The sequence below is a fragment of the Corapipo altera genome, unplaced genomic scaffold (genome assembly GCF_003945725.1).
Source record: "Corapipo altera isolate COAL_440 unplaced genomic scaffold, ASM394572v1 64, whole genome shotgun sequence".
NCBI lineage: Eukaryota > Metazoa > Chordata > Aves > Passeriformes > Pipridae > Corapipo > Corapipo altera.
Window position 1 is genome coordinate 2,368,841 of NW_020884893.1, and position 19,143 is coordinate 2,387,983.

Below are 19,143 nucleotides of genomic sequence, written 5' to 3' on the forward strand. Positions count from 1 at the left end.
ACTGCCAGAGGCAAACCTCAGTGCCCTGGCACGATGACATGTGTGCTGCTCCAAAGTGGTTACCCGGGCTGGTTCCGGCAAACCTGCGTCAGGCAGGATCCCTTTCCCCAAACATTCGTAGCGTGCGTAACCATGCAGGTTATAAAAAGCATCCTCTGAAAAGATTTTCCTTCTGGGTAAAGGCCCATTACGAGGACTTCCTGGCTTAGGTGGCCGTTTATAGCAGCAGTAATCCTATTATGCTTATCCTAAACTGTCCTCCACCGAGCAGTGAAATGAACTCTGCAGAACACTAGAAGCTTAATTAAGCCTCCAAGCCTGCTGTGAGCAGCTCAATTCTGCCTCTGTGCAGCTGCATGGTCATGTTATCACAGAAAACACAAACAGTACACCTGTACCACACACACCCCAAAGGCTGTTCCCTGTCCTCAGTCAGATGGTTCTAGTAAATTCAAGGCAAGCTCTATGTAGGAAGAGTTGTCCCACTAATTCTTTATCACTGAGAGCCCAAATCCATGACCACATACATATGGCAATAACTCTGCTCTTGCAAATAGCTGTGCCAAGGCTGAAGATGAGCTGCTCACACACTTCAGTGTTTTCATTGCACAGCTGTGAGGATAAATAAACCTGGTACTAATCGGCCAGGCCCTTAGCCTGGCCTTTCTGGAGGGGCTTTGTAAGTCTCTAAAGAAGCAATTTTATGCCTACAGCTGGTGAAAGACAGCTGGGTTGCAGCAGCCCTGGTGTCTCTGTGGACTGTTTTTGCTGAACATCAGAGTGAACCTTTGTAGCACCCACAGCCTGGTGAGCTAAGCAGCTGCATCAGGCTGTGCCATGGGTGTTGAGGCAGATTTGAACGGCTGCTTCCTTCCAGCTGACAACATCCATGTTTCCCCCCAACACCTTTTCACACCTGACAGTCTTTGAATTGCTCCAGAAAAAGCTGAACGTCAAGGAAGATCCTGGGCAGAAACCAAAGGGATGAGTAAGAGTAGAGAAGTTGCAGCTGGAAAGGGCTAAATGGGTGATTATCCTGAAAACATTGCTAACTAATGTCTTAAATATTGCTTTAGAAACCATAAGACAGCTCTCAGTCCTGCACACAGCACATGTCTCCCTGCCATGGCAGTCTGTCTGTGTGGTGTGCCCAGGCCTGGACAGGACCAGACCTGACCTGGGGATGTCACAGCACATTTGTGGTGCAGCAAGAGGTCCTGGCATCACCCCGTGCGTGGCCTGCATGGCTTAACTACTAACCACCACTAAACATGGATTTCTCTGATTTTTTCAGAGTTCCCTTGCTCCTTTTCCTGATGGAGGGCACCTCTGACATTTAGCTCTAGAAATTAGTATCTTCAAATGTTTGCTTTTTTGGTGTAACAGACTGAGACAGGCTAAATATTTGTGCTCTTGTCTTGCCTGGCTGGTAACCCAGATACTATTAGTGAGGCACAACTGGGTCATGCGAATTAATATTAGCATCTGCGTTAGCTGCTTTATTTACAGCACTGTAGCTGTCAAAAGTTGTAGGTAGCTTAAAAGGAATATGGTTTATTCATGTTGACACTAGCAGAGGAATAGCCAGAGTAAGGCTGGCTGGCTCCTCAGGACCAAGAGGCCAGGCAGGGCCCACGGCAAGCACAGACCCAGGCGGGGCGAATGCCCGGTGAACAGTCTGGACACCGTGGGGTGAGCTCATCCCACTCACATGGGCCAGCAAAAGACTTGGCTGGTAACAAAGCCTAACAGTGTCCGCCGGGTTTCTGAACTGCCCCAAACCAGTGTAAGGGTTGCTGAAATAACAGAGGATGGAAGGACTCTGATTTTCCAAAGATCCGTGGTTCAGGCAAGCCCCGTCAGCACCGTTCTGGCTGCTGCTGAATGCAAACATGTGAAAGGCCTGTGTCCTCATGGCTAAGCAACAGGGACAGTGGTCAGTACTGACTATTCAAATCTTGCTTCTTAAGCTAAATTCATATATTCTGTGTAGATCTGTGTTACTTCAAGAGGTGGACCTGGCTGGTCTTCATCATGGCTCAAGATGAACCTTTTCTTGATGGTCGGTCCATGGCTCTGACCGCTGCAAACTTCCCTGTGTCCTGCTGCTGTCACACCAGGACTAAGGAACCCAGGCCCTGTCATTCCCAGCTCCTGCTGTGGTGTGTGCCCATAAGTGGGGACAGGGGAAACTGCCCTGCAGCCCCCAAGGCTGTCCCACCACCCACATCCTGCCCTGGGAGCTTGGGTCCTCTCCAGCATCTCACTGTGCTTCAGTGGTGCTGTGCCAGGGCCAGAGCTGGATCTCAGGCATCAGGTAGGAGAGGTTAAGCTTTAAAAACTCTGATCACTGTTTCAATATAATTAAGGAATTAATTAACTTTCCAGCTCAGTAATTATGGAAGCTTCAGCCCCATGAAGTAGCGCCTCATTCCATAGGTCCCTGTGGGTCTGCCAGTGGTCAGTGGCATCTGGGAATACTCCACAGATCCTGCTGGGAGCAGAGGCAGTGGCTGCAGGGGTGGTGTTTGGAAGGGGTCTGGTGTGAGTGCATCAGACTGGCAGGAACCTGAGCACACAGCACACGGGGAGAACACCACTGTTATTATTTTTAGCTGAAGATCAGAAGATACCATGAAGTGCTGGGTCAGCTACACCTTCTCCACTGATGGCTGCAGCCAGGAGCTCTCCAACATGCAGGCACTCAGTCATGTCCCTGTGAACGGATGTAAGAGCCAGGGCTTTGCCTCCACTGTAGAGCCTACTGCTGTGAGGAACTGGGACTGCCTGCTAGTGCATCTCCTGGTAGTTCACTCCTGGTAGGTGACCTTCTCAAGCAGATGCCATGTCCCTGCCACATTCTGCCCCCTTTCCAAAATCCCTGCACATCCAGTGGCAGGAAGTTGTCCCTAGATACTCTGAGACACATGGTAGAGGGAAATAGCTATTTGCATATATTAGCCTTGAGCATACATTACACACCTCCTCATCTTTGCAGAACACCCCCTCCCCTTCTCCCCTGCAATCCTCCTCACAGCAAACTGAATCTCCTTGAACAAGAACGACTTCCAGAGACTGAGAGGTGATGCTTCACTGCATCCCCTCTCACATGCACTTGCAAATCCCACCTAATGATTACACAGACATTCTTCTCAGCATTAAACTCTCCAGAATTACAAAGGAAGTGTATTTGGAATACTTGGGAATACCAGCAAATGCTGTTTCTGATTGGAGGAATGAGTTGGAGTTGTTTTGTTGCTCTCTGCACTGCTGTTGTGGGGCCAACAGATTGTCCCAGGGGCTGTTCTCCTCATCCTGAGGTTCATGGGAAGGGAAGTGCAGGAAGAACAAACAGTATATGAAGAACTGGTGGAAAAAAAGAATTGTTCTGGCTGGTTATTTTTGACAGAGAGCTCTGAGCTGGCTTTAGTTTTGCTAACTGTACTTTTTAATTTTGGCAAGGATGCCTGGAGCCCAGGAGAGGAATGCACTGTATATATAATTATAAATCAAAATATAATATAATACAATAAGTAAAATGAGCACTGAAAAATACCACTCACTAACTGCATATGCCATCTACCTAATAGTTCCAGGCTGTGAGTCACCACTTGAATTAAAGAGGTGCAGAGAAGTGGTGGAGGGCCAGCTCTGCAAAGGTAGTCAGGCTCTGACGCCTGCCCTGGCACCCACCACCTGTTGAAGTCAACGGCTCCCAAATCCAACCTAACCCGCCCAAGGACTCTGAGCTCAGCACTGTCCTACCTCACTGCCTTCACAGGAACCTCAGCTGTGGGCTGTACATCCCCTGTGTCATATAGGCAAAGAGTTAAATGCCTGAGAAATGGGATCACAGACCTGAGATCAGCCTGAAGCAGCAAAAGAAATCCCAGGCTTGGGCAGAGCTAAACATCACCGTAAAAGGCAGAGAGGAACTTCCAGGAGATGGACACCTACACCAGGGCAGTCCTTTCCCATAGGAAAAAAGGGAGAAAGAGAAGTTGTTGCCATGCCCTGAGGGCTGGAGCACATATTTGTGACTAGAGGAGCCAGTCCAAGCTCTAATCCCTGCTCTGCCAGGCTGGAGCAAACGCTGTAGCGAGGGAAAGGATTTGACAGTGCTGCTGAGCTTTAGTGCTGGGGCATGGGAGGCTGTGAGGAGCAGAAAAAGGTCAGTGTAACTGGTGTTTTTAAGTGACCACTTAATCATAGAATATCCCGAGTTGGAACAGACTCACAAGGATTGTTGAAGTCCAATCCCTGGTCCTGTACAGGACAGCCCCAAGAATGCCACCATGTGTCATTAAGGATTTAGAGAATGGAAATGTGAGGGTGAGAGGGACAAGGATGCAGATTCAAGAGGTTTCTGCTGCCTACCTTAACACCCTGAATGAAAGATCAAACTTGCATGAAGACAGTGAGCAGTAGGGTGAGTGTAAGGCTCTCCCACCTGTACAGAAGCCAATGTCACCCTGAGCTGCACTGTGCAGGCAAAGCCATCAGCCACAGGTAGGACCCTTCCTGAGCCCCCTATCCCTGGCCCTCCTGCAATAGGTGCTTCTGGACTTCCAAAAGCAAGAGTGGAAAATAATTCACTGCTGCTTCTCTGCAAGATGTCAGGATCCCATAACAATAAGTCATGATGATTTCATAGTACCTTTAAGCCAGTTTTCATTCTGCTGCCAAGGCCATGTGTCCTTGGCTTTGAATCGCTTTCTCCCCACTGGAATTCACCCACCTCTGCACTGGGACACACTGAGATTTTAATCCTGTAAATGACAGCATCAATCCTGGCCTCAGGGGCTTCCCTGGGAGCAAGGGACATGCTGCAGCATCCTTCAGGTCTGTTTCTGGACAATTAAATATTTCCAGCTAGCTGTTAATCTTTGAGAAATGAGCTGGGCTTTGGTTATCATTACTTAAATGGAGGGGATGGCAGAAGGAAGGCACCTGAAACCTCAACAAAAACCCCAGCCAAAAGGTATGAATATTTCATTCCTCTGCTAGAGCAGCATTGTATGTGACAATGCTGATAGCTTGCTGTCTTGCTGCTCTGACTAGCAAAAAAACAGGAAAAAAAGCCGTTTGTGACACATTTTTCTTTACAGGATTTTCTTCCAGAAAAGTTCTTGGTCTTTTTGAAACATCGGCAACAATGCAAGAAGACTGCAAGTATTTCCTTCACAGCAGTTTTTGTTCCTAAACTGCTCTGTGTTTGTGATGTTTGGGATGGCAATAACAACAACTAAAACCCGTAAATCGAGGCACGAGGCACCCAACCACCTTGTGTGTGGTTTCAGTGAAGCAGATTTGTTTACGGTGTATTAAGGGCACTGGGAGGTTTGAGCATTTTTACCAGCTGTTCCTTGTGATTTTCTGGCAGCTCTCAGGATGTCATTGTCATTCCCAACATAGCTCAAGATGGCTCTCAGAAGCCCAGGGAATGGCAGCCAGGCACTTGGGCACCCTCCTGGGAGGTTCAGCATGCCTTACACGTCTTTGAGAAAGGAAAATCCCCCCAACCTTGCTGTGCCTTGGAGCGTGAGAGGTCGGCGGGTCAAGAAGTTCCTCTCATTGAATGCAAGATGCAAAGATAGGGAGGAAGAGCGGTTTTAAAATATTATTTTAGTCCTTTTAGAGCTTTTCACTAGAAGCTTTTGGACTTTGAACTGTGATGCTGGAAATAGAACCCCTTGCTCTCGGGCTGAACCTCGACAGGGTCTTTCCAGAAGGTCTCACAGCATACCTGGTTCATGTGATTGCCCCTTACAGTTACTCTTTCTGATCCTTTGATCCACATTTGTTTTCCTCTGCAGGAAATTAACTGCTATGCTTGGTGGTTGCTCCTTTTTCTGGTGAGAGATGGACCTTTATGGTTCTCGTAAGACCTTCAAGATATCCAGGCTGTAATTTGTGCATTCCCTTTCTTGCACATCACATTCACTTGTGATTTGCTCCTGCAAAATTGCCAGAGAGGTTTTTTTTTTGTGGTTTGCTAATGTATTTTCTTTCTTGATTGATAATGCTTCAAGAGACTGTGATATATTTACCTGTGAACTCCGGCAATATACTGCACATTTTGTCCTGTGACAAGGCTCATCCAGTTAATCCAAGAAGTTTAAATCAGATACTGCTGAAGCTCATGTTGATGCAGTACCTGCTCTTGACACTTTCAAACTTGATTACAGGCAAAAGGGCCCTTTGCAGGCCCACCATGATAATCAGAGATTGAAGGACTTCAGTGTATTCATAGACTGAAGTTATCTCAGCCACAATTTAGGCTGATGAAACAATCAATCCCACTACTTCACAGAGCAAGCTTTTTAAACCCTGTCATTATTAAAGGTTAGAAAAAAGCTGTAGTCTCTCAGGTAGCTCTTCCCAACACAAAGCAGGAATTAGTATAAATCGGTGCCTCAACACAACTGTGTAATTTGCATTTAGACTGTTACAGAGTCAAACACAAACCTTGCTTTGCCAGACGTGATGCTGCACTGAGACCGAGTTTGTCGGTGTGCAGTGTGCCACTGCTGAGCCAGGAATGAAGAGGCAGGGTGGGAACCCAATGACAAAGGGACTGGGCATGAGGGGATGGGAATGATGGAGTGCCCGGGGGAGAGTAAGTCACAGCGAGGAGGAAAAACAGCACTTGCTGTTAAAGAACAGGAAGTGGAATTAGGCAGTGTGGATCCTTTTCCCTATTATAGCATTTTGGATTTGTTCTGCGACCTTGGGTAAATAATTTATTCTCTTTGTGCACAGTTTCCTCATCTGTAAAAGAAGGTTAATAGCTACTGCTCAGAAAAGTTGGCTTTTCTTGGCTTAGTGGAGGTATGAGTCAGGGCAGACCTTGGCGCAGCAAGTCTGTGATGCACTAAGAGACACGGTGGAGGTAAAAAGTGCAAATAATGACTATTTCTTTTACCTAAGGTAGGTGTTAATCACAGACGTATCAATGGTGCACCACTGACCAGAGGAATTGCCCACAGTGTGAGCAGGAGGACTTGCCAGGCCAAGAAGGAAGAATAGTGGAATATTGCACTTCCTCTATGTTTTTTTCAACCTAACTCTAATGCACAGTAGATGTACTTGCTTGGAATCTTTCGAGCTGGCTGAGGGTGATGGAATGACCCACCAAATACAGCAGTTTGGGTCTGACCACATTTTCAATCCCTTTTCTACAGAAGATGTCATTCCTAATGCACAACAGTCCTCCCTAGTCCAAGTGATACAGCTCCGTACAGAGCTTTTCTGTCTAGTTTTGGTACCTAGAATGGATTTGTAGCAACCATGAGCACTCATTTTAACTGCCCTGCAACCCAGAGTAACTGTGAGCATCACGCAGTGGGATGTGGAATAGTCAAATAACATTCAGTGACTTAATCAACAAGGCAGCTGAAGCTGATGGCATGGTCTGCCCAAAGTACTGAATTTCTATAAATACCCAGCATTTGCACTAATATACCCAAGTAGAGAATTTATCTCCCAATAAGAAGAAGTCCTTTTAAGTCAAGCTATAATGCTGATGTTCTGTGCAACTTTATATTCACTTCTTGTTTCCTGTAATATTGGTAATGTACAGAGTCTCTTTCATGGTAAGTGCCCACAGAAGACTAAATATGAATTCACTGTACTACTCACCCTGCTATTTCTTAGTGGTGTGAAAATGCAGAGCCCAACTCATTCACAGTGTATTAGTGCTGGCCTGGATCCCTGCAAAGTCACTTTCTTTAATCTCAGTGCACAGTAAAAAGAAAATCCAAGAGCACTAATGTTGCAGCATCAGCCTCAGGCATCCTCTGTTTCACCAAACAGACAAGTGGGAACTGCTCACAGGGGAGCAGAGCTCATGGGTCCCACAGGCAGCAGGGACCCTCTGCAGTGTCACGGCACTGCTCTGCTCACCCAGGTGATACACAACAACTCTGTGCCCCCCCTCAGGTACAGGCTGGTTTTATGCTCTGCTAAGGTTGGTTTGTCCCAGCCGTATAACAACCAACAGCACCCTTATAATTTTATTGAATTGCTCAGATTTCTATATCTTTTATAAAAAAGAAGCCATGTGCACATATAAGGGAGCTCATATTTTCAGAGTTTCCTATTATAGATGTCATTCCCAATGGTTAATAACTCATCCAAGTGTGACTTGAGTAGCCCACATCATCAATATTAAATGTGACATTTACTATGAAGAGCAAAGTTTTGGGGCTGCTGCCAGCCCCACTCACTGAGCCGTAAATATTTTGATCATGGAGCAGGAAGAAGAAGGAGCTGATGAACCCATTCTTGAGGCTGAGACCAGCAGGGAGCTAATGGGTGTTTTCACAGAGCCCCAGGTGGCGGTTCAGCACTCACAGCCTTGGCAGGAGCCTCCTCGGCTGGTGGAGCCAAGATGGTGAGTAACGGGCTGTGACCCTGAGCGTGCGATGGGCACGTGGGGGAGCATGGAGACACTTCTCCTGGGGGTTAACTGCGTTGCCACTGGAACACGCTGGAGCAACAGTTCCATTAGTCCTGCAAATGTCTGCACTAAAGGGAGCACTCGGCACAACCTGGGAATGGGGGAGCCCCAGTGCCCTGGGGGAGCCCCCCAGCCCACCACAGCATCCAGTTTCCAGCAGGTGCCTCAGATGGGACCACAAACATGTCACCTTCCCTATGGGAGATCAGCTAAAGTCTGGCAAGTGATTCATGCAATGATCTGACCCTCTGGTGATGTTTTACAAAGACAGTTTGCTCACGGCTGTGGCCAGCCTGGAGCTGCAGCTGTCTGGGATGTTTACACTTCAATGAAATCACACACATTTACATCCATAACCGTGCTGGTGCTACCTGTGCCCTGTGCTGGATTTTGCTACAGCTGCTCTGTGATTGGAGCTGTTGGATGCAGTGGGATCCCTTCTAACCAATACACAAAGGTACCAACCTGAGGAGCAGCTGCTGCTTGAAATACCTGTTATCACTGTGATTATACCTGTCCCACAGCAACGACCCTGCACAGCTTATGAGAAGAAAGGCCCATGTGAGGGACCTCCACATTAGAGCTTCCTCCTAGTATTTCACCTTCCAAAGCTGTCCCTGAGTCACACTTCTCATTGCTGCAGACTGAACTGTTCCCTGGCTGCAAGCTGTGCAATGTCTCCTCTCCTCCTGAAAAGAAATATTTTGGCAACTACATGATTTGCTAAAAAATACATCACTCAGCTATGGCAGTAGGGAAACACCAAAGAAATACTGGCAAATAGTTATTTTGGGTTTTGGTTGTTGGTTTGTTTTTTTTTTTTCCCAGAGTCCATCATTTTAAGGAGAATAATTCTTGGAAAATTATCAACCGTGTTTTCATGAATGTGACCCTCTAACTAGACATGATGAATAAGTCTGGAAGGTCTCATTACCATGGAATGGCACTGTATAATAAAGACTGCAAATACCAAATAGCTTCATTACTCCCATTATCATCTTTTATCTTTGTTTAATTGTGTGTATCAATTTTTAATAAAGAAACTTCATGTGCCTAAGAATTAGATCTTTCTGAGAGGGACTTTCATTGATTGCAGAAACACAGCCAGGCTAGCTGGGTCATGCAGAGAGAGAAACAAGGTGGAGTAGGATTGAGCTCCTGAACATTAATTATTCTCGTCTGCATGATGAAGAGAAACACTTGTTAAACTTGACTGAGTGTCACTTAATGTTACAAGCCCTCCTGGACCAGAGGGATTCTACTGATCCTCCAAATAATGACAAATGGTGCAGCTGGACAGAGCTGAGCTATTCACTCCAGTGATAATTGTGCACAATGATATTAAAGAAGCATTCACCAAAAACTTCCCTGGTTAATGATGTTTAATTCATTATTAAATGCAGCTCATTACTGTTGGAAATAAGGCCATTTAGCAGCCATCAGCTTTGCTAATATTGCCGAATGTCTTGCAGTGGCCAGACGGGGGAGGGGGGGGGGAGGGGGGGTGTGGATGGCATGTTTTAAAAATATATTTTCGCTTCAGAATAAAAATGGGAAAGTTTTTGCCAGTGTTTTGTAATGAAAAAAATGTCTAATACCATCTGAATCTCTTGCTTTCCCGTAAAATCAGAGCAAATAGTAGTTTGCTCCTGGAACTAACATCTCCTTTACACGGGATTTTAAATGTGACTTTCGGTGGATGCAAATCTCTGTGTTCAGCACTGGTGCTCCCCACCAGCTGTTCAGGGGTATGGATGTTTGAACCACAGCCTGTCTCTAAGCACTTTCCTTACTGCAGGTGTTGATGCTCCTGCTCTTGCAGCCCCTGGACAGTGCAGCCCCCAAGCCAGAGGAGGTCTCGGCCTCTCCCCTGCGCCCCAACACGCTGCTGCAGGGTGTTCATGGGACTGAGGTGCTGAAGGTGAGGCCAGATGGTGCTCTACTTTCGAAGCTCATTAGGGAAAGGTGTTTGCTGACCACATTAATGCTACTCCAAGTCCTTGGGTACAATTCCCAATGCCTTTCCCAGGCTGGAGTTCCCAGGTAGACCCCACATTGCCCAGAGCTAGAGCTGTGCTGGCAGGTCAGCCAGACAGCTCCAAAATAAGACCTGAAACTGGAGCATAAAGACTCCCAATATGAGGACAGCAAAGCTATAAACTCTCTGAGTAATCTGTTCTGGGGTCTCTATTGTCTCAAAGCCCTTGTCCATCCCAACACCACAATACATCACTGTTCAATATGCAGAGAAATGGCTTGTGTTAAGGGGGCAGGACACACAAGCCCACAGGAGCTCTGTGAGCTGGGTAAATCCAGAGCTCTTTCTGAAAGCCAGATGTGCTAAGGGTACTGCCTCCCTTCTCCCCCAGCTCATCCCACAGCGAGACAGTGAAGCGCAGCACGAGAGCTGGATCCCCACTGAGGCTCTCTGAGATGCAACACCATATGTTTGCAAGAGAGCCTTCCCAGATGTTGTACAAACATTACCTAATTAAGCAGCAGATAATTCTCCTGAAAGGACGGACAGCACTATCACCACCACCATCTACACGTGCAGAATGGAGAGGTAACGACTGGCTCACATTTTCAGCAGGCTGATGTGTCGATTTGGGTGCCCATCCGGGGGATGGTGGGGATGGTAGCTGGCTCCCAGCACTCTCTCCTGGCTCCCTGTACTTCTACACCCTCTTCATTTTGCTGTCTCCATTCTGAAACTGGAAGCATTACCCAAGGACTTCCAGCATGATGAGACAACTGAGTAAAGGGATCCAAATGCTCTTACTCCTAGTGGTGTAAAGAACAGGAGGGTCATGGGCCACAAACAGCACAAATTGTTGGTTTAAATTATTTTATTCCCTTTTTTTCTTTCCAGTCCTCCCTGAACCTAAGCTCTGGAAAGAACTAGGAACTAGCGACAGAAGACATCTAACTCCATGCAGAGAAGCTAAACCACCTCTATCCAGATAATAACATTATTAGGTCAGCAGCAAATCTGTACTGAAATCATGAGACTCTGTGGACCAGAGACATGCCAGTCCTGTGCCCTGCAATGGCCCTCAGGTGCCACATCACATAAAATAGCATTTTGATCAGCAGGAAGCCAGAAAGAGAATTAATCAGCTCAAGAGACGTTGCTTTGGACCTGTAGCAGGACTGAGAAGTCTCCCTGCCGGGCAGGTTGTACCTCCCCATGCCCATGGCTTGGAGCAGGGCATGAGCTGTGCCCTGTGCATCACCCACAGACATTGATCCTGCAGAGGCTAGAGGGGAAGTCACCATGAACTGTCCCTGCTCCATCTGCCATCGCTTGCTGGGGACAGCTCTCAGTGCTCTCTCCCAACTCCTGGGTGCTGCAGCTGCCTCTGCAGACTGTTCCTGGGAGAGAGAAATACAGATAAAACCAGTAAGTCGACCATCAGCCAGAACAGCGAGCAGGACAGAATTGAATCGAGGAGAACTGCATCCAATAAGGAGGTAGATCTAGTGGTTTGCAAGATACAATTACCCAAAGCAGTCATCCAGGAGCACCAGAAGCAGTGGGCAGGAACTGGACTGCTATGGAAAAGACTAGTTTTACCTGGTGGATGTGTTTTCACTCAGCCTTCCTCAGATAACCACAGTACTGCACACTGAGGGAGCTGGGGTGCCAACTTCCTCCAAGAAGATACCTCAGCAATAATTCACATCTTTTGAGCTAAAAAATTGTACAAGGTAATGTCAGGTTATAAAACAGGCCCTTGATTTGCCCTGGTTTAATTAAGATAATGAGAAGTGTAGGATGATGAGCTATGGTTCCAGACAGCAGGAAAAAAGGATGAAGAGCAATTACATTTGGAACAGTGAAGAGCCTACAGAGCTGGAGAACAGGCTGTGACAAAGGGGATGTCTACAGGAGATTTATTGATACTGAAAATAGAGCAGGGCAGGACTGAGTGATTGGAGAAGTTTGGTGAAGCAGAGGCTTGGCACCTGGAAGGCAGGTGCTGGTGCAGCCTGCAGCTCCTCTCCAGTGGGGTCTGATGGGTAGAGGAGAAACGAGCTGGCAAATCTCGGCTCGGTTCCTCACACACAGAGTCACAAGCTTGCCTGACCCAGCAGGCAGGTCTCTGCACAGGGCTGCTCCCCGTGCCAGCACCACAACACTGCTCCCAAACCTTCCCCAGCTTCAGTGTCCAGCTCCCAGTGGTGAGGTTCCAGCTGAGGGAACCCCAGCGCACACACTGCGTGTTGAACAGTCCCAGCAGCCTCTGACAGACAGCCCAAGTCTGCATTTAAGACTCAGAGATTTCAGTGGGACTTGTGTGAACCCAAGCTGAAGCATCTGTTCCATCACTTTACTGAATTGAGCTCAGCCACTCCCAGTGCCCAGACACACACAAGAACATTTCTTCCTTAATGCAAAATGCTGGGAAATCCTGGACAAAAGTCCAGGCACTATTAGCTCTGCTAACTGTGAGGCACTGTTAGCTCTGCTAGCTCTGGATCAACCCCAGAAGAGGTTCAGTACTTTGTAGTTTAAATATAGTCTGTCCTTCCCAAAGTGTACCCCCGTCTCTAATTTCTATCTCAGCTCAGAGCCCACCACGACAGAATTTGGGTAAAAGTGTGAGAGAGCCCTGAATTCATTGCTGATGCTTTCCTAATAGCAGTAACTATAATAATGTAGTAACACCTTCACCACCACCCCAGCACCAAAATCCTTGTGACTGAATTTACTATTCTGTAGCAAATAAGTGTTTGCTTCTCCTATACTATCATTTCAAACCATTGCCTTGGAGAAACCACAGACCTGCCCTGTCCCCGCTTCACTTGGAAAACAGCTGAAAACTGTACTCTAGGAAATCCAGATCACATGCTGCACTGGGACAGAGGGGAAACTCCAGATGGGTCTTTATGCCTGTGCTGCACAATTCACTGGCACCATAATTAATCCAAATCACGTAGTTTTACAAGAAGTCCTTCCGCAGAGTAATTAAGCTTATCAGTGAGCAAACTGGGGCCAGCTTCAGCATTAGAGGAGCAGCCAGAGACACAGTTGGGAACAACAGGAATGAAGAGGAGAGTTTAGACAAGAGACAGTTGATCAATATAGGGATGACATGAGACTTATTATATACTGCCTTAATAAATATGCATTTAGTTCTGATCCACTGTGTCAAACCCACTTGTCTGATGCTGTATTATATTGCATTTCTATGCTGATTTTATAGGTTGAGTCCCAAGAACCATAATTTATTGACGTTACTTTATAAATCTTTAAAAGGGCAAGAGAGACTGACTTAATCAGAACAAATAATTTCCCTTTGTTTGGACTAGTTTAAAATCAGTTGCTTGCTACTTGATACAATTTAAGTGACTAATTATGACTTGATTTTCTCCCCTCCCTATCCCTTTGAATCATAATCAGTGCTTTCAGCTAATGAATTTACCATTCTCAGAGCACCATTAAAGACTTGGTCTTCTCCATGAATAGTCTTATTTATGCGAGTTCCCCATCGACTTCAGAGAGCATCAGAGTGATTAATTCACAAATAATTTATCTGACAAATGTTGCTTCCCCCTCCCCCCTCCCCACCCTTGCGAACTGCCTGTGGGCAAATTAGAAATTTTTCAGTTATTCATTATTCAGAATTACTTGTGAATTTTTCTCAGCAAATAATTTTTTGCCCCAGACATCAAGTAGCTCCAGTGCACGTGAGCATACTTTGTGCTCTGGGGCAGCTTCTGAAGCCACGTGGCCTCATTTCAGCCCACAGCCAGGGTGGTTTCCACACCGGCACAGAAGCAATGGAGAACGTTACTTTCTGACATACAGAATTACAGCTAATTCTGTATTATCTTCAATTATTTATCTACGAGCCCACTTTGAGGTATTTTAGGCAAGAGTTACATAAGAGGAAAGTATTGTTATTCCTCCACGTGCCCCCCTTTCCCGGGACAGCGCTCCTCGCTTGCCTGCTCAGCGGCTGCGGGCGTGGGCAGCGCTTGAACTGCTGCTCTGGGGGGCTCGGCGAGGGAGGATCTGCGGGAATGCTGATGGGGAGTGAGGATTCACTTGATCTCAGCGTGCTGCTCCCCGCCCCTCGCCTTTCCCCCTCTCACCAGGATGCCCAGGACAGGGAAACTCCCTGTAGTTCCCTGCTCCAACACCTGGACACAACACACGCTGAGCCTCCCTGAGAGTGGGTTTTAAACGGCGATGGATGGAGCTTGTGGGATTGCGTGACCGGGGGGGGGGACAGGGGCCGTGCACCCCTGGAGTGCTGTTCAGCTGCATGCCAAGGCCCTGGTGCTGTGGGTGGGCTGCAAACAGCACCGAGAACTGCACCAGCAAAGGCACCCAGTGCCTGGCGGGGTCTCAGGGATCACCCAGAGACCTGCCCGGACCAGAGTTCCCAGAAAACGTGTGTGTGCTGGGCTCGGGGAGACTCTGATGCGACTGCCACCACACCTGCCCGGCGTCACGCAGCCTTACAATATCTGGTGGGGTTGGACCTGGCAAAGCCAAGGTGTTTTTGGCAGCAGGCAGCTGTCAGCACTAGCCAGGCTAAGGGAGGCGGTGTCTGTGAGCTGGGAAGAGAAGCTTCTGGTTTGTCAGGAGATCAGATCTGACAGCGAATTCTGGGCAGCCACTTACTTACTCCTTTCTGTGGAGGGTTTTTCCACTCTTCGTACTCAATATTACATGTAAATAGAACTGATTTTTATCTGGAGAAGAAGCTGCTCAGTGAAGGAAAACAACCAAGCTCTGCAGAGGGAGTTTTGCCAGGGCACACATGATGTCTCTCCTCCAGCAAGGGGCTCTTTCTATAGAAAACCCTTCACATGAGAAGTGCTCTGGTGGCTGACAGAGCTTCATCTAATTTAAATGAAATGACTCTCTCTCTTTCTCTCTCTGACCTCTGGTCCTTGCTGGTTGCCATGGAAAACGGACAGATGAAACCCAGAAAGAATTTAAAGAAGAACTTAACTAAATTGAAATTGTAGCCCTAGAACCTTGTTTGTTAGCCTGCTCCTGTGGTGGTCAGACTGTTAAATAATTGAGCAGTGCATTAACAAAGCACACATTACAAAGTTAAGGGAAGCCTCAGGTGGGTAAAGGCAGCTTGGATGGCCCCTGATCCCTGACAGGGTCAGCTCTTTGTGGAGAACAGCCCATCCCAGCCCGTGTGGAAAGGGAAGCTGGCATCTCTGGTTGTATCTCCACACAACCCTTCTGCTGTCACTTGTTCCTGCTGGAGGAAGGGCTGGACTGAGGACAGTTACAGGGACTTGAACCATGTCAGCCAGGAGGAGAGGAAGGAGGGCTGGAGGGCTTATTTACCTGTGTGTGAGGCTGGGAGTTCCCACTCCATTTTATGGCCCCTCTGACCCTATCTCCACTTAGCAACATCGAAAAAAACCCCATACAAACAAAAAAGAAAAGCAGGTATCTATTATGCATAAATAACCTTGTTGCCATGACAGCAGCAGTATCTGCAAGCATAGTATTGAGAGCTTTTAGGTAAATGAGAACTGACACCCTGCTCATAAAATGAAACTCCCAGGTTAACCAGGTGAAGAAGAGGTCAAGCCATCTGCCAAAGGGCAAAGGGCTGGATAGATGTGTTTTGGTTTTTAAAGAGATTTCTGAGCACAATAGATATTTCATCACTATGCCTTTGGAAGGAAACCAGTCTGTGAGGCACAGGCTTGGCTTAGAGCACACGGGATGCACACACAGTGACAGAGCAGATGCAGCACCATCGTGTCATCCCCCACAGCCCTGGGAGCCTGGGCTCACTGCAGTGGTTGTCCTGTGCCCGTCCTGTCCCATGGCTGCCGTGAGACTGGTCAGTAATCGAGGAGCTGCTATTCCTAAAAGATTTGGCACATTTCCCAAGTGCCATTTTTGACTTTCATGAATGAACAGTGACTCACACACCGCAGGGAGAGCCAAACTGTGAGCATGGACACAGCGGGGGCAGGTTTGGCCCATGCCAACAGAAAGGAGTTACACAATGGATCATCCCAGTGGTCTAATTCATCATCATCTCTCAGTGCAATCAAAACCAGATGAGGCCTCTCAATTTCTCCCTTTTGTTTGCAGTGAACTGCCTCTTGCTTTTCAAGACCCCATGGAAGAAGAGAAAGTCAGTGCAGTGAGAAGATGGGGTCACTGACACTTTGTGGTGGGAGAACTGGCCTTTTGCAGAAGATTCATCTTTCCGAGGTAGAGAAATTGCAAGGTGGATGCTGTGGCTCACTTTGTGCGTGTGCTTTATCAAACTCTGAACCTCCAGATATCAAGCCAGACCAGGAGAGCACAGAAACAGTGCTCTGCCTGATGCACAGCCTTGCTGAATCCCAGCTCTGGGTGTGTTTTTGCCTTGGTGATCCTGCCTTTGCAAAGTCTAATGAGTGACAATTGTGGATGAGGCATTTCCAGTGAGTGGGGGGTCCTCTGCTGGCTCAGGGGACCATTTAGCTCCTGAACACCTCTGGGGTCAGGTTTTCCCTGCCTTCCCTGTCTCCAGACACATGCCTAATAAGCTTAATGTCCCAGGTCATTACTTCAGGAGAGCTGATCTATTATTCCACACTGGCAGCAATAGGCATGGTATCAACAAAAACCTGGTAGAAATCTCTCTCACACATAATATGCAAGGCAGCAAGGACAAAGCACAGCAGAGGGCCCCTCCCGTCTTCACTTTTTCAGGGACTTTTTCTCCATTTTTTGAAAATGATCTGCAAGTATTCAGTACAACTAAGATTAATGGCTTTGGTTTCATCCCAAAGATGTATTGCTCAATCTTAGGTTTGTGCTTCTGGAAAATGATGTCTGTGTTAACAGGATCACTGTGGCATGCCTTCCCCTGCTCCTGCTCTCTCTTCCTGAGACTGCTTCCATAACCATCATGTCCAGTGGCTGGTGAACTGGCCGCTGCCTGCTTCCAAGTTTATTTTTAAAAAACATTTTGCACTGCACAATCAGCTGGTGCCAGTGCAAATCTCTGCTGGTCCCAGATGGAGGAGAGGCCAACAGGTCATTCCTGCTGCAGATGTGCCCCAGCCCCTTCCTGTGCTCCCTGCTGAGGCCCAAAATAGCCTTTGCCAGAGGGCACCTCACCCATAAGCTCAGCCCTGAAAGTGACTCCTCTTATGTGAACTAATGACTCCAAATTTTCCATGCAACGTACTGTGAGAGAAAATTTCCCTCACTGGCTGCTTCTGCCCCCCAAGGAACCACTCCAAAAGTGTTCCACAGGCCCTCTGTAGATTTGGAAATTACTAGTGTGACTAGGATATATTTTCCCCAGGGAAAGAAACAGAGGCTTTTTTGCTGAAACAATTTTTCTGTTTAGAGGAAGATGCTTCACTACTAGAGTTCCAAATGCGAGGTGCACATTTTTCTTTTAGACTCTTCCTTGACTGGTCCTTTTTTTTTCAACTGTCTCTTAAAGACAAACGGGTGCTGGAGGAGGCTGGGGAGATGTGCAAGAGGAAGCCTCTGGAAGGAGCTTGTGGAGGGAACAGGAACATACTGAGGCCCCTAATGGCCTTTTTGGCCACTTTTTTTGAATGGAAGGGGGGGTCTGCATGTAGTGTCAGTCTGTGATTCCCAGCTTGTATCTCCACATTTAGTTTTACTGAAAATCAGCACTCAGCACATACTCCACACACACCTCTTTGTCAGACAGCACGATCTGGTAGTGCTGCAGGATTGCTTAGAGAAGACAGTGTGGACAGTACCACCCTGGCTGTACAAGGCATTTAGGTTTACAGAGCCCATGGGGATGTCCTGCTCATTCCTTCCCCTTACTGGAAGGTGGATACACACTCATGAACCACTAAAGAAACCTTTTACATTCCCCTATTCAAGACAGAAATAATTACACTGGCTTAAATGGGAAATCTCCAGTGTGCTTTTTCCAACATTAATATATCCTTGTACAGTAACCTTATTACAGCCAGACAAGTGACCCCACCATAGTGCTGGCCTTGTTTAGGTTTCTCAGTAAGTATAAGAAGATTACTATATTCATCTTATTTCTGTGGTGATAAGCAGCTTAGACAATATGACTAAGGGTCATTCCATACAATAGCTCTATGGAATTATATGTAATTTTCTGGTGGGCAGTGAAGTGAGCTGAAGGTTTCCAGCATGCAGCCTCAGGGCTTTGCCATTAACCAAGCAGCTCCATCCTAAGACTAGAGCTTGTCAAGAGGCTGATTGTTTTGTTTCCCATAGGAAATAAGGACATTTTGACATTTTCTGCATGACAACATTTCTGAAAATATAACATGTTTCAGATAAATAAGAGAACATTTGGAGAATACTGAAAAAGTTTGTTCCAATCATGACCTTAAGAAACACTTTGTTACTTGCATGATAGAAAATAGGATAACCTTGGAGAGAAAAGCCGTTACAAAACCAAATCAAAATTGGACCAACTCAACTTCATCAAACAGAGTATTTTCCTTGCTGTTTCCTTCCATAACACACATCTCTGCTGATATCCCCTCTCCAGAACAGGCAGGTAGAACACCTCACCCTCTGGGTAACTCAGTGCTTGTGCAGGGAGCAGTTCCTCAGGGAGCTGCTGATTTCCTGGTGGGCAGCAGTACTGGCTAAACCCACCCTGCCCCCTGCAATCCCACCTCAGGGAGCTGCTGCCCCAGCACAGAGCAGAAGTGGGTGC

At 47.1% G+C, this 19,143-nt stretch overlaps 1 protein-coding gene across 1 annotated transcript in view; it reads right to left on the minus strand.

The window, feature by feature from the left end:
* KCNB1 (potassium voltage-gated channel subfamily B member 1) overlaps positions 1-19,143 on the minus strand; it is a 114,039-nt gene that overhangs the window by 25,888 nt on the left and 69,008 nt on the right. The window lies entirely within an intron of this gene.